This window comes from Oxyura jamaicensis, chromosome 6 (genome assembly GCF_011077185.1).
Source record: "Oxyura jamaicensis isolate SHBP4307 breed ruddy duck chromosome 6, BPBGC_Ojam_1.0, whole genome shotgun sequence".
NCBI lineage: Eukaryota > Metazoa > Chordata > Aves > Anseriformes > Anatidae > Oxyura > Oxyura jamaicensis.
This window is the reverse complement of record NC_048898.1, coordinates 5,975,818-5,989,974: the sequence shown is the minus strand read 5'-3', so window position 1 is coordinate 5,989,974 and position 14,157 is coordinate 5,975,818. Positions and strand designations below refer to the sequence as shown.

At 47.3% G+C, this 14,157-nt stretch overlaps 1 protein-coding gene and 1 long non-coding RNA gene across 2 annotated transcripts in view; one reads left to right on the top strand and one right to left on the bottom strand.

The window, feature by feature from the left end:
- The first annotated feature begins 3 nt into the window (after window positions 1-3).
- The window catches only part of ARID5B (AT-rich interaction domain 5B), a 129,846-nt gene continuing 115,692 nt past the window's right edge, over window positions 4-14,157 (top strand). Inside the window, exon 1 of the mRNA XM_035330437.1 lies at window positions 4-112. The gene's annotated coding sequence lies outside the window, so the exon portion shown is untranslated. The remainder of the gene's footprint in view (window positions 113-14,157) is intronic.
- Window positions 11,240-13,848, bottom strand: LOC118169296. The gene is made up of 2 exons (XR_004752011.1): window positions 13,073-13,848; window positions 11,240-12,974 (listed from the first exon to the last, which is right to left on the bottom strand). It is a non-coding gene; the product is annotated as an uncharacterized LOC118169296 (long non-coding RNA).

Below are 14,157 nucleotides of genomic sequence, written 5' to 3'. Positions count from 1 at the left end.
CGGGCTCTGCACCGCAGCGATTCTTCCAGCCCAAAAGTAGGTCACCTCAGGTCTCCTCACTACAGACATCTCAGCCACATGAAAAGCAAACCCAAGACATCATGTGAAGCAGGTAATAGATTTAAAGTATGCGCGTGGGGAAGGTGGCGTTCCCGGGGTCCCCCCAGTTTCCCATCAGCATTGTGTGTTTTTGAGGAATTTGTTGGCTTCCTTCACAGCAGTTTGCAGGACAGTCCCTTAGGAGGGACAGGGAAGGGGTCCCTGGGCCTTTAGGTCAACAGGCCAAGTCCCCCATGTGTAACAGCCTCTGGAGAAGCCAAGCCAATTAGCTTTGGCGTAGTGGTGGGACCCCACTCAATGGCGATTTGCACATTTGAGAGTGGAAAAATCTACCTGGCTATTTATATTTTGGTTGGTGAAAGAATCAGGCCACACCCACATATCTCATTTGTATAAAAAAAAGCATCAACAGCATTGCAGTCTCCACCTTTCCTTCTCCCGTACTTCTCTAGTGCTCTTGGTCCTGAGCCAGCCTGGTTTAATAGGTTACACTGCAAACACTGGGACTGTGGTACTTTGCAAGGTTGCACATTCACAGGAAGCATATGTGCACAAAGCCGTAACAGTTGCAGACTAAGGAGCAATAGCCCTGGCAAGCAACTGCGAGAGATGTTAATATTGCTGGGGAAGGTGAAAACGTAATTGAAACCGTTTATTTTGGTGGCATGCGGGACTGAACAAGGCTATGTGTTTCTGAGCAACAAATATCTGTAATTCGCTTTTCCTGGTCTTACAGACTTTTAATTTGCTCTACAAATTTGGTTAGTTGGAGAGCATGTAAACACCAAGAACAGTACATGGCAATCCATTAAACATTAACTTATTGTAGACTTAAAAAAAAAAAAAAAACAAAAAAAACACCCCACTCTTATGATATTAAAAACATAAGGCAAAAGAGATGCCAGGCTAGTGAATGAAGCCAGCTGACTGCTGAGAAGAGGCTATGGTTTTGCTCTATAGCTTTGCCGTTTTCAGTAATCTGAGTCACTGAGATATTTTTAGGCACAGTAACAACTTCCATTGTCAAGTAATTTTTCACTTGAATTTTTCCTCAAATAATGCTGTCCTCCTGGCCCCCAAATTCCTTTATTCAGCAAGGCAGAGTACTGCCCTGCATGCCCTGAGGAGGAAGGGGAGCCATGGAGAACTCTGATGATTCAGACCACATGGTGGAACAAGATAGATCTCAGCATCAGGTTGGCAGGATATTTCCCTTTCTTCAAAGGTCTCCAAACCTAGCAAGCTTTTCTTTGATATCTTTCCAAATGGATTTATCAGCATTGGGGCATACATTTGTTTAGATTGTTCCTGTAGGGTGGGACTTTCAAAGGAGGAGAAGAGTGCCAAGTGCCAAATTCTCACCAAGTTCTCCATAAAGATTTCCTTAGTTTCCTTTGAAAATCCTAGCTCCGCTCGCCATCGCTCTGCACATCTCTGCTGGAAAGGTGCCCATGGTACCCTGCACAATGTGGGCATAAGGGATACAGGAAAGATTGTGACATTTCAAAACACAGAAGGAGGAAGAACTGCCTCTAGACAGAGGAAATGCATGAAAATGTGGAGGTTGCGTAGGAAACAAAGAGGGAAATGGAGACCAAATTCCCTAGGCCCATCATGTGTTTTTTTTTTTTTTTTTTTTTTTTCTTTTATGCATACACACACACACAACTGATTACTGTTTTTTCTCTGGTTTTCTGTTCTCATTGCCTTTCTGTTGCATTTTCTCTTCTGTCATTTAGCCCTCTGCTATCTTTTAGAACTAGCATCGTGGCACCTCGTGATGCTATAAATCCAGCAAAAAGGGAGCAGAGCATGGTGGAATTAATCCACTGGGACAGTTGGTTGTTTTTTAGAGAGCCGGGGTGCAAGGGCAGAGCATTTAGCCACAGAGATGTCCACTGGTTGCCAGGCACTGCCTGATTTTTTAGTTGTTTTACCTTGATATCAGTGTCCATGCCATGCAGTTATGCATGGCTGTACTCCCAACACTGCTGAACATTGTCCTTCAGGTGTGTTCCTTCCCCCTTGGAGATAACACCTGGCAGCATGGGGTCTTTCCCAGACGTGTCTTAAAAGAGATATGAGTGGACACTGTGTATTGAGAGCATGGACAGAGCCTGGCCTCAACAGCAAACTTTCTGTCGTGTTCTGGGCTTGAGGAGCATTGGACCACCACATCTGGTCCTCCTCTGGGCTCCTGAAGAGAAAGTGGAGGCTCTAGGGAGTTTAGAGATTTGGCAACTTGCCATCCTATGCACTTTTCATAAAGTGTTAGCTAAGACCTCACTAATTGTAATAACCAACCTCAGAAGTAAGGAAAAGATCTACAGAGAGCTGTGTGGAAACATTGATGCTGGTAGCTACCAAATAACAAACTGATGGCCAAGCAAGGACTGCCAGAGCTGCTTGTTCTCTTGCCCTGGGGAAAAGGCCTGCTGAGGGCTGTTTGGAAAGGGTGTCAGAGAGGATTTTTTATTTTGTGACTAAGGAGATACAGAGGCTACTTTGGATATTTTATAGGTGTGTTAAAGACTTGTGAGCTAACAACAGGGTTTGTGCGTCCTCTGGTTTGTTTACAGACTGAGAAGATCCTTCCGAGTTCTCTAATAGCATATTTGTAGTCATGTGCCTCGATGTTTTTTTGAAATGGTAGGTACCTAGAGATTTCTGAAAGCTGCCTTGTGCCTTAAATCTGATTAGTCCTTACTGCCTTGTGGTTACCAGATAGAATTTGAGATCAGATCCCAATGGCTTGGAAGCAGTTCTGTTAAGGTTAGCTTTATGTCATGAGCTAAGCTTCAGTGCATCCCTTCTCATCCCATGTGGATCCACAGATTAGACGTTGGCTCCTAATTTAGTGAGGCTGGGCAGAGACCTGCTGCAACAACTGTGCCTGGTGCTTCTGAGGAGGGGCAAGGGCAGTGGCATGCTGGGGCAGGGAGGGCACAGGGGTCTGTGTCCCCTATGGAGAGTGAGGGAAGCAAAAGGGAGACTGTGAAGGGAGCTCCTTGAGAAAGACTGCGGTTTTCACCAGGGGTGCTGGACAGGGCCAGCATCTGGCCGGGGAGGTCCTTGGAACTCGGCACAGGATTTATTTTTCTGGAAGGGGCTTTGTCAGACACTCCTGGAGTGTAAGCTCTTGGAAATCAGAGTTTCCCTGTGATTTATTTCAAACGTTCAGCCACCAAGAATAATAGATAGGGACCTCTCACGTGTTTTGGAGCTCTAATAAAACACACAAGTCTATAAAGGTCTTTTACCATGCACAATCAAATCAGCATTGCAAATCTATCTGAACATGGCACTCCAGCGCTCGACTCCAGATTACATTTGGGGTTTGATGGTCTTCATTCAAAATGTTGGCTAAAATATTTTTATCTTTAGATTTATTTTTAGAGTTTATGGTTGAAAGATTTCAGCTCTGGGCAGCCCTTCCCATGGCTTTTAGCAGCAACACTTGCAGTTGTGTTTCACATAATTAAGCAGCCAACAATACCTAATGAAGAAATAAATAACATCAATAAAGTAGTAAATAATTATATGCAGGCAAACACCAAAGACATTATCCATCAGGCAACAGCTGTGAGCATTAGTTTTGATTAATCAATAATGTTATACAATAGGAGGAGGAATGCTGGCCAGGCCTCTGGGGGAATCACCTATGCTTTTCTAAACAGCAAGCTTTGTTATTTTAAGCAGAACTTTCAGCAGAATCCTTAATTAAATGTAACAGCCAAGAGCTCCTCCATCAGCAATATGCCCCACTTTTCAAAGCACACCAAGCAGCAAGAGTTTAACCAAGACCGAATCAAGGCCTTGTCTTTATTTCGGAAAGGTTTGTTGATACCTGCCTGTGTCAGGGGAGATGCTAATAGGGTACCACTCTGATGGTACCACTGACGTAGAGTGCTCTGGCTGGCTTTGAGTGAGCTGCCCAGTGCAGGAGCTTGCTTCTGCTGCTTGTGAAAAACTAGTGGGTTCCTGTTGCTTCTGCCTTCAGAAAGGCATGGTATTCCTGCTCTGTATGCAGCTGACTGCTATGGAGCCCTTATCTCGGGCTGTAAGGCTCCTGGAGCAAGGGGTGCATTCAAGATTTTCTTTCAAAATGTAGACAAGGTTGAAATTTTGCACCCATGCAGCTGCTCTATTGAAGCCAAGCATGGGCAGGTTTCTTCTGAAGTCAGAAAAGTCTGGTTCATCTTTAAATGGGCGTCCTGGATGGAGGAGCCCTAACAGTGCTTTCAGGAGAAATGGATGTCCTCCCAGGCACGTTCGTCTTCCCGAGCCTCCTGCCACAAGCCCATTGATTTCTGCAGGACTGCAACCTCAGCATGCAGCAGTGCTGAGTTTTGCTTTGAGTTTCCAATCCCGTCGGTCGGTGTGACTGCTGACTTTTTTTTCCTTTAACATATGAGGAGCTTAAAAGAATGCAAACCTTTCAGAAAGACTGATCAAGGCACTAGATCACAGCGTAGATAATAGGCACAAGATTTTATAGCCCTTAACCAATTAAAAAGAAAAAGAAGAGAAGGGACAGGAAGGATTTCTGGTGTCAGGGACACGTTTCCAGAACCCGTGCTTAAATCTTGATGGCTTTTTCCTTACAAAGCCGGTCACCAACGACTTCTTGGCATCTGAATAAACAACAGAACCACATCGCTTCCACTGTAAATCAAGGGATGGCAATACCTCTCCATGAGTAGAAATGAGAGCACAAATAGAAAGAGGAGAGCAAAGTAATGAACCATAGCTTGGTTTGAAAAAGTGAACAAAACAGATGTGCGACCCCAAATCTGAAGAGTTGTTTTAGTTCTGTGCAGTGGCAGATGCACCTACAACTTTCATGAGCAGGAGACATGCGGAATGGTTGATCTGGAAGTAGCAACATTTGTGAGATGTAAGGAGAGGGAAAGCCTTCAACTGTTTGAGAAAGGAACGTACGCAGACGGCAACGGCAGAAGCATCCTCACCACTGAAAAACTGAAACGCTTCTCAAAGATTATTCTTGGAGCCTTTTTTTCAAAACCCTATCAGAGGGAGGAACAGGAAAAGAAATTTTTTGCATGATAATTGCTGATAATGCAACAGAACCCAAAGGGTTTCCTTACTCACTTCTAGATATGCAGGCACTAATAAACTTCTGCGATAACATTAATATTCCTGATAGTCTCTGAGGGCTCATTCTCCCAAACTAGAATCTCATTATAGTCTCCAAACCTGAAGTAAATTTGTGGGCGTTTAAAGGTGTAGCCTTTATATTGTGTTGTTACTGCCTGTTTGGAGCACTTCTGCTATTGCTGCTCATTATGGTTTCTTAGGTGTCCTACGGCGGAGGCTCAGAAGCCCAGGAACAAATCAAGGCTCCATCATTCGTAGCTCCGTGCTGCAAATTGCAAGGAAAGCAGCCACAGGCATCTTTGAGGTCCCCACTGATCCAGCTGTGCTGAGCAGCGACTGGTCTCCTAAGAATGTGCTTGTTTTGCTGCATGGGGATTGATTAGTAAAGTTGATTGTTCTGAAAAATTAGTGATGTCAGTATGGATAGCTTACGTGGCCTGGTTTCAAAGCACCTGTCCTCTCGGTGTGGTAGCACTGACTGCAGTTCTGAGGTTTGTCCTTTCGAATAAAAGTTTGTTCCCACGCAAATAATACAAAGAGAAATTAAGGGAAAAGTACTCATGATTTCTCTTAAAGATCAGAAAATATACGATTATGGGTCTCCTCTTTCACCACTGAAATTTACTGGGCTTACTTATCTCAGCTTTGTGCAAAGCCCGTGTTTGGTCGAACATCCTCCACGATATCTCTTGCACGTCCAGAGACAGAGCTTACACAGATGGGCTTCTCTGTGCACACCAAGGCTGTTGAGGATGAATCTAATATATTTCCTGCAAAACAAAATCTCAGTTCCATGTTTTTAAATAGTGAATACAGTGTAGGTAACCTACTAAATCCATGGCATTTCCTTTCCCTCTGAGACAGGAAAGCATATCAATATGCCAAGGGCAGGGCTTTTATATTTGTTTGTTTTTTATTTTTTCTCCAAATTTTTGGACAAATTCTCTCAGAGAACGCCCACTGGCTTTAGGGACAGTATTTATGGCAGTTATTCTTTTGTCCAAATAGATAATCTTAAAAAACACACAGAAAGAGAAAGCTCTTTGTAAGGTATGAGTCTCTCTCCAGACAACCAGTGTATTAATAACAGACGATCTATATTGACAGGACTTCAGAATAAATTATTCTTTTTCTAGTTCCAACTCTAAGTACCTTATTTTTTTTTCTTAATTGGAAGAAAGTCTCTGCAGAGTTTTATTTGCAAGCCGACAATATTTGGCATCTTGTGAATTGCATCAGATCAGAAGAGAAGTGGATGGCATTCCGATATTTCTCTGCAGTCCTGCTAAGCCTGTCCAGTTGTACTGATGGTCCTGTATTTCTAGGTACAGCGAGGGTGAATCTCAGCAGGCCTTCTCTTTCCTTGCCTGCATTTCTCATTGACTCTGCTCAAAACGCTCCCTTGCTTGCTTTTCTTTTCAGTTACTACTTTTCTAGCTACTCTTGTACAGGGTCCGACTGATCTCCATAGTGCTCATTGTCAGGCTGTTGCCCAGCCCTGGGGCAGTAGCTGCCACCACGTACATAACTGCCCTCTGATTTCACTTACATTCAGGGCTTGGATGTGAGATGTTTTCGAAGGAACGCAATTTTCAGAGCCCTTTTTTATTGAAAAGCTAGGTAAAGCACCTCTCCAACTCATTATTCAAATGTGGCATATGTTTTCCCTTGAATTTTCAGCAGAACTCTTTCCACTGATTTCCAAAATAAATTAGACTTTGCATAATACTTTTTCTGTATTTAACATTGCCTTCTCAGTATTGCAGCCAAGGCTTCCTTTTAAAGGCATATGCCTGAGATTATGCAATCATAGTATTCTGGTTACCCAGAGCAATTAAAATAAATCAGACTAGGTATAATGAAGATGAGCCAAAGCATCTGTTTCTCAAGAGGATTAAAAAAAAAAAAAAAATCTATCATCCCCAGGGGCTTGGATCCATTGTGGTTAGATCTCAGAGATTCTTGTACTTCAGAAACGTGTCTAGAGCTAACTTGAGCAAGAATAGGAGGTGCTGGAGATGAGGTAAAGAAAGACTCTGGTATGACAGATATCTCTGCTCCTTGGAAACAGCAGTTGGATAACCCGGTACATTTGGCAAGCCTGGACTTACAGATCAATTCCTTTTCCCTTCTAGTCTTTTAGTTTGATGTGTTTACATGCATCAGGAAAAAGAGGAATCATTTCTGCATCCTCTCCGGTGCTTATCAGACAAGTCTTGTGTTTAAAATCCCTAGTTATGTCAGCCCAACTGTAACACCAGTTCATGGGGAGGTACAGAAACCCCCACACCAAGGACCACCGCCACCTGGGACAGAAAAGCCCTTGCTCGTTGCGCTGGTTGTCTGGCAAAGCAAGAAGAGGCCTTCAGGCCCTGGAGTCGAGGCACTACAAGTTATTTCATTCTGTGTCTGCTCTACTGCTGCTTCACATCTGATGCCAATGGCTTTTTCCAGGTAAAATCTGGGAGAAGCTGAGTCTGGAGGTCCCCCAGCAGATGCCATGTCCTCACCCAGCTGCAGGCTCCCCTCTGCATGAGGGCAAATACAGGAGAGGCTGCTGAGGGCTCAGCTCCAGTGTGGTGGCATCGACAGGGAGGGCTCTGAGCACTGCACAGGTGTTAGCAGAGAGGTGTCCCTACCAACCCACAGGCGAAGGCACAAGCCTTTCCTTGGGTGGCTAAGGCGGGTGTTGCCTGAACCTGACCAAAAGTCAGCCGGGACCTTTCCTGCCCCCAGCAAAGAGCTCTGCCTGGTGCTGAGCACTGTGTGGCTGCGGCTGACAGGCAGGTCCCAGGCGGGGAGCAGTAACCCTAGCGCAGTCACTGCTGCCACCAGCTCACTGTGCCTCCACCAGGGTCTGAGTCTGGCACTGCTGTGGGGGAAGCTTCTCTGCCTGGATCCTGCCTGCGAATGACACCCTGAAAGGATGCTGAGGGCTCAGCCCGGGTTCCCACTTGCAGCATTTTTATTTTCCTCCTCCTTGGTCATGCAGGCAGCCTTGGCTGCTGCTTGTGAGCTTCCAAAAACCTTTTACATGCACAGAAGGTGTTGGGCAGCTGGGGGCTGCTCAGCACTTTGCAAAGATGTCCTGGGAAGAAATTTCACAACGGGCAACAGAAATGTTCTGTACCAGGATCTGAACGTGGTTCCATCCTCTCACCCCAGCAGGTAATTTCTTCTCAAAATTAGTTTCAGGGAGACCTCTTGAGTCATGCTCAGCAATTAGGCTCAATATGGCTTTCTTAAGCAGGGTAGCTGTAGCATTAGTGGTTTTATGTGGGCAGCAAATTGTTTGCTGTGCTGCCTTGAGAATGTACTTAGGTAGCTACGGCTTGAAGACAGCTTAGCTGAAGGTTAAAAGTTGCTAAACTGTGCTAGATGAATGAATCATAAGTTTTGTTGCATTTGTAACTCGGATGAAGGATGGAGTCATGGGAATAACTGTGTACAAGTGACTGCTAGAGTTTACAGGAAAATGTCTGCATGAAGAGGGACAAGGAGGGAGGTCCTGGTACCCAGACAAACCAACCAGCTTTCTTCAGCTGCTGGAGAAGCCCCTTCCATGTGTTGCTGCATCTCATGGGAGTGCTGTCAAAAAGATTCCAGTAACCATGAGGTCAGAAGTCCTTGCACAAACCAACTGGAAGAAATGGGAAACTTGAATCCCAGAACAGAAGAGCAAGTATTGCCCTAAGGATTTAGGCATGGGGCAATATATTCAAGGTAAATGAAGATGTGGAGTCCCCTGCTTTCAGATGAGGGCAGGGCAGGGCAGGAAGAAAGGAAAGTTCTGAGTTTGACTGATCCACCTCTTGCCTGGGAAACATTGCCCTCCTTGCCTGGCTCCCCAGCCAGCACTGTCTGCTTCCGCAGAGGTAGCTGCTTGCCCTCCTCTGCGGCCCACCAAATTCACAAGAAAAAAAAAAAAAAAAAGTTCAGGAAAAGATCTGTGCCGGCTAAGACCTGCTAAGTGGAAAGAGGTCAGCTTGTTTACTTAAATCAATTTAAATCTGGCACACTGAGAATAGCAACTTGCTTTGACCACTGGCTTGGGTAAATATGGCCTGGCATTCTTGAGACGATATTTACAACTCCAGCTATCCCTGTTGCGCAGGGATATATATACATATGGATATTTTCACTAAAAACAGTTGAGGTAAATTATTTGACAGGAGATGGATGTGAAATGGCTGGTGTGCGCATTTCCTGTGCAACATTTAGAAACTGAAGCACATCTGAAGCCCTAACAAACGATGTTCCTTTCTGAGCTTTATGATTAAAAAAGAAATAGTTTGGTTGCATTTAGGATCAGTTCCACCAGAGAGATTTTATTCAGGATTTTGTGAAAAGGCAGCTATTTTTGGCAGATAAATTAGCATGTTTTCTGAGGTACTACAGGCAAGAAATGATAGCCTGGGATAGTTCACTGGGCATTGAGGGTATTTCAGCTGCAAAATGACGATTCAGTTCTTCTGACTCGAGATGAAATGATCTTTGTGGCCTCAGCTTCGACTTTCTGTCACAGCCGTCCATGCTAATGCCACACATAGCAAGGCATAATTTTACGTAAGTAGGAGGCTGTGCTCTGAGCCAACATACAAGTCATACCTGATTGAATATTGCCATTTCAGAGCTGCCGCCTAATCACATATTTCAGGCTGTGTGAACAAAATAATGTTGTTATAATTACACACACTGTTTGTGTGTATGTGCGCGTGTGTATTATATATATATAATGACATTAGGATGATAATATAGCTGTTTCTATTAGCTCTGTGGTATTAATAAGGTATGACAAAGTTATTTGATACCGTTTGCAATCCCACTTGCATTTTCATATTGCTCTCAGATGCAATTCAGGGACTTGATTTTTATGAGTTATGGCTCTGATGTCACTTGTATTTTTGCCTATAATAGGTCCCACCGGAGCAAAATTCATCAGACTCAATTAACTACATCTGAAAAGTGTATCTTGGTTAGTAACCGATCAGGCAGAACCTGTGTGGGCTCTGCTCTCGCTGACCCCTCACCCCGTGCCACTCCAAGAAAACTGCTCCTCAGGCAGTAGGTAGCAGCCACCTCAGCTTACTGTTCCCAGGACAGCTAAGCAAACATTTTGGGGGCTGCCAAACACCGGCTACTCCCATCCCAGAGCTTCGGAGCAACACATGCTCTCACTACAGGGCTCCAAACACTGTGCGCATCCAGGCATCCTCCTGGTTTCTGCGCTGTGACCTGAGGAGTCCCACGGTGGCCAGACCATCGCCGCCAAGCCGCTCGATCTGCGGGGCGATTTCTGTCAGCCAGCCCACCCCTGGAATCCTGCGAATGCCAGGGCAGTTTGGGGTCTGCCTCACGGGAGCGCCCTGCAGTCCTACAGGGCAGCTTACAGCGTGATGCCTTGGAAAAGCACAAGGTAAATAAAAATAACTCCAAATGCATATATGCTTTAAAGGTTGTGATTTCAAAGCTGATCTCGTGTGGGGTTTTATTCTCGGTTGGGTCGGGGGCTGTTGCCTGGGGCTTGTAGATTTTTTGGAGGGGAGATAAACGCTCTGTCCGCCTGTGTTTTCAGTGCTTCCAGCGAGTGATGCGAATGTCTGATGTGAAGAACTCCCTGAGTAAGGGACCGATCCCCAAACCGAGGGGAGTGAGCGCCGGGCCTCCCATCAACATCAAAGGGCCTCGCGTCCCGCCCGGCTCACTGGCTTCGGGCAGGGGCTGGCGTCACCCTCGCAGCTCCTCTGTGGCTCTGTCTGCCACCCCGAGCACGCTCCATAAAACTCCTCAGTGACTTAAAAGCCTGGAAGAGAAAAGCTCCAAGCAGAAAATAAATAAATGAAATAAAACAAAACAATGCTGGCCTCCCCAGCCCCCGCGCATGCAAACATGAGGTTTAAGATTGGATCATGGTTGGGTTTCATTCCAAGTATAAAAATGGGTTTAGAAGACTTCAGTTTAAATTGCTTCCTGTCTCCCAACATTCCTAACCACAAATATTTTTAATTGTACGGCACGAAAATAAAGTTATTTAATAAATTAACGCTTTAAATGCTTTTTGGTTCAACTTTGTTTATTAGGAGCAGTCTTATTTTGGCTCTTGTGTATTCATTTCCAGCTACTGCTCTGTCTGATCCCGATCTTATTTCTTTTGTAATCTACAGATCTTCTGTTGTTATCATTGCTATGTTTTATGGTTTTTCTTTACTTTATTGACTCGGCATACTGTAAGCTTTTTTTCTCCGCCCTCTGCTGAAAATAGCCTTTTATGAGAAGCTTAAGCAAAAGCCTGGAATGTCCAAAGGAGAGCACAGAAACATTACAACATTTTGCACATTTCTTTTGGCCAGAGAAAGTTACAAAACATTCATACGAAGAAACTTATCCAGTGCCTGCAGGACAAAATCCAACTTTTTGATTATATGTGGAATTTCAATTTCTGCTATAAACAAGCTGGGTATTTTATATTTTATTTTATTTATTTTTGTGTTTGAGGGGGAGAGGAGACCTCTATGCAGTTGATGTCAGAGCAATGATCTATATGCATACCGTTGTTGCTGGAAATATATACTCGAGTGCACTGCAACAGACTGTTGATGCCACATTCAGAATGCCAAAACTATCATAAAGTTCAGCAGGATGCTGATGGTCCTCACAGCCAGCAGCACTGGTTGAAGAGATGGCATCGGCTGGGCGCTGGAGCATGGCAATGGAAGGTGAATGATTCCTCCCGCCCACACTGGGACCCTCCCTTGCTATGGGGACACTGGGGGATGAAAGGGAAGGTGCCTGCAGGGACGACGGGCGGATGGCTGGCAACGTATGCACGCACGTCGTCCTCCCCGACAGCTCTGTGCATCTTTGGTGAGAGCAGGAGAGGCCTCGGCCGTTCCCGAAAGGAGTCACCGCCTGGGCTGCGGCTCAGCTGCGAGCATGTGGGAAGGAGCCCAATGGGTCTTTCACCAGCTTCTGAGGTGGCAGTAACTCCTGCCGCTGTGAGCCACGAGGAGAAGGTGTTGGTGTGAGGATGGCAGCCGGTGCTTCACAGATGCTTTGGTCACCTACAGGGTAGGGCAGGCAGGTGACCCAAGCGCAGCTATAGGGAGGAAAGGGCACTTTCAGGGGCCACCTGTCCTGCAGGAGAACAGGAATGCCCCGCAAGTGCCCTTGGGAATTGCCTCTTGCCGGTGAAGCTGGGCCACTAGCTCATGCAGGACACCAACCCTCCAGCCGAACTGTTTGGTGAGAAGAACCCAGCCTGCTCAGGGACCTTTCTGGCATTGCCCAGCTGGGTCTTGAAGCAAGCATCAGATGGTGTCACCATCTGAATTCTGGCTTTTGACGTAACCCCTTGAGGAGATAATCTCAGGCAGGGACTTTGGAGCTGAGCTGCCCCAGCTGTGGAAGTGCCATGGAGCCCTGCAGGAGCTGAGCACACCGTGCGGTGGCTCAACTCATGGTGTGCCAACCCCTGCTGCTGGCGTGCTGCATGAACAAGCAGTCTCTGCTGAGAGGAACAAAACCATGTATCCTTGCAGCCGTGCACCCTACCTGGTCCCACACTCCCCAGCCGTGTGCCGTGCCATGCTGCAGAGGGATGGAGGCTCGCTTCCCGAGGCACACGGTCGTGGCTGGCAGGAAGGATGGGGCAGCCGGAGCCAGGGAGGATGCTCCGTGCAGCAGGGGCAGCACCGAGGCTGCCAGGGCAGAAGCAGAGGGTTTTGGGTGCGAAAGGAAACGGGAAGTTCTCTTTGCCACCTGAATATATGTTGTGGGAAAGGAGCAGCCCTACCCGCCTGAGATAAAGCAAATGAATAAACAAATAAAAACCTGTTTGTGCCCAATATATTGTAACAATCGTTTGAGGACGGCTTTATCTGCGTGAGAGTATAACCCTGATTAAACATGCCAAGGTCAGTGAAAACAAAGGTGAATTGCTGAAGAAATGCAAGTTATTCTGGCTGGGGGTGACATGAAGCGGTGCTCCCAGTTCTGTGGGGATGTTTCAATGTGCAGGTCTCCTTGTGTCACCTCCCCATCCCCTTCCAAATATCCTCCCCCCACTGACTGAGCTCCCAGGCACAAAGCACTGGATTTTAGCAGCCAGAGCAGCTCTCGGTGGCTCTCCTGATCTGCATGGCCAGTTTTGCCGACCCAGGCTGTGCAAGACCCTCAGCGTTGCGCCGTCCCCGTGCCAGCTCCCTGCCTGCCCCAGTGCAGCGCCCACAGCTCAGGGGCCCGATCCCACAGGCATAAGCTCATGAGGGCACCACAGGGACCCCAAACGCCTCCACCTCTGTCATGGAAGCAAATTCCCCAACTCTCGTGCTGAAGATGGTTTTCTCCTGTCCCGCTGTGTACGAGCCAAGAGGCTGTAGGGCCACAGACCAGAAAGATGCTCAGGGCACCGCCTTACAGGACTGCAGGACAGAGAGGAGTAAACCTTTTGCATGCTGGAATGAAGAGTTTGATTTTCCCTCCAGAGGAACCAGGAGAATCACAGCCTCCCCCGGGGAAGTACTGCCAACATTGCTCGTTATTCCCAGCCACCACAAGCCATTCACAACGGCTCCTGGTGGCCCAGGCGGTGGCTTCACCCTGCTAGCGGCCGGGGTGGCAACTCGCACCCGGGGGGACCCTGTGGCCACCCCGCTCAGCACCGGGGTGCCCGGCTGTGCCTGCAGTGCTCACGCAGCCAAGGCAGCGGGCACGACGAGCTCTGTGTTCTCAAAGCCGGCTCGGACACGTGCACGACACATGGATCTCCTTTGGGGCGGGGGAAGCGCCCTCCTACAGCCAGCACAGCCAGCGGGGGGCTCACCTGTGGGCGCCCCGCACCCCGAGGTGCCCGCAGAGAGCCCCCGAGGGCCATCGCCCGGAGCCCCCCAGCCTTGGGGAGCGGTCCCCGGGCCCGGCCCCGCGGGGCAGCCCCACACCAGGGGGGCTCCGCCTTCGCTCCCGGGGCCGGGGGGGGGGGGG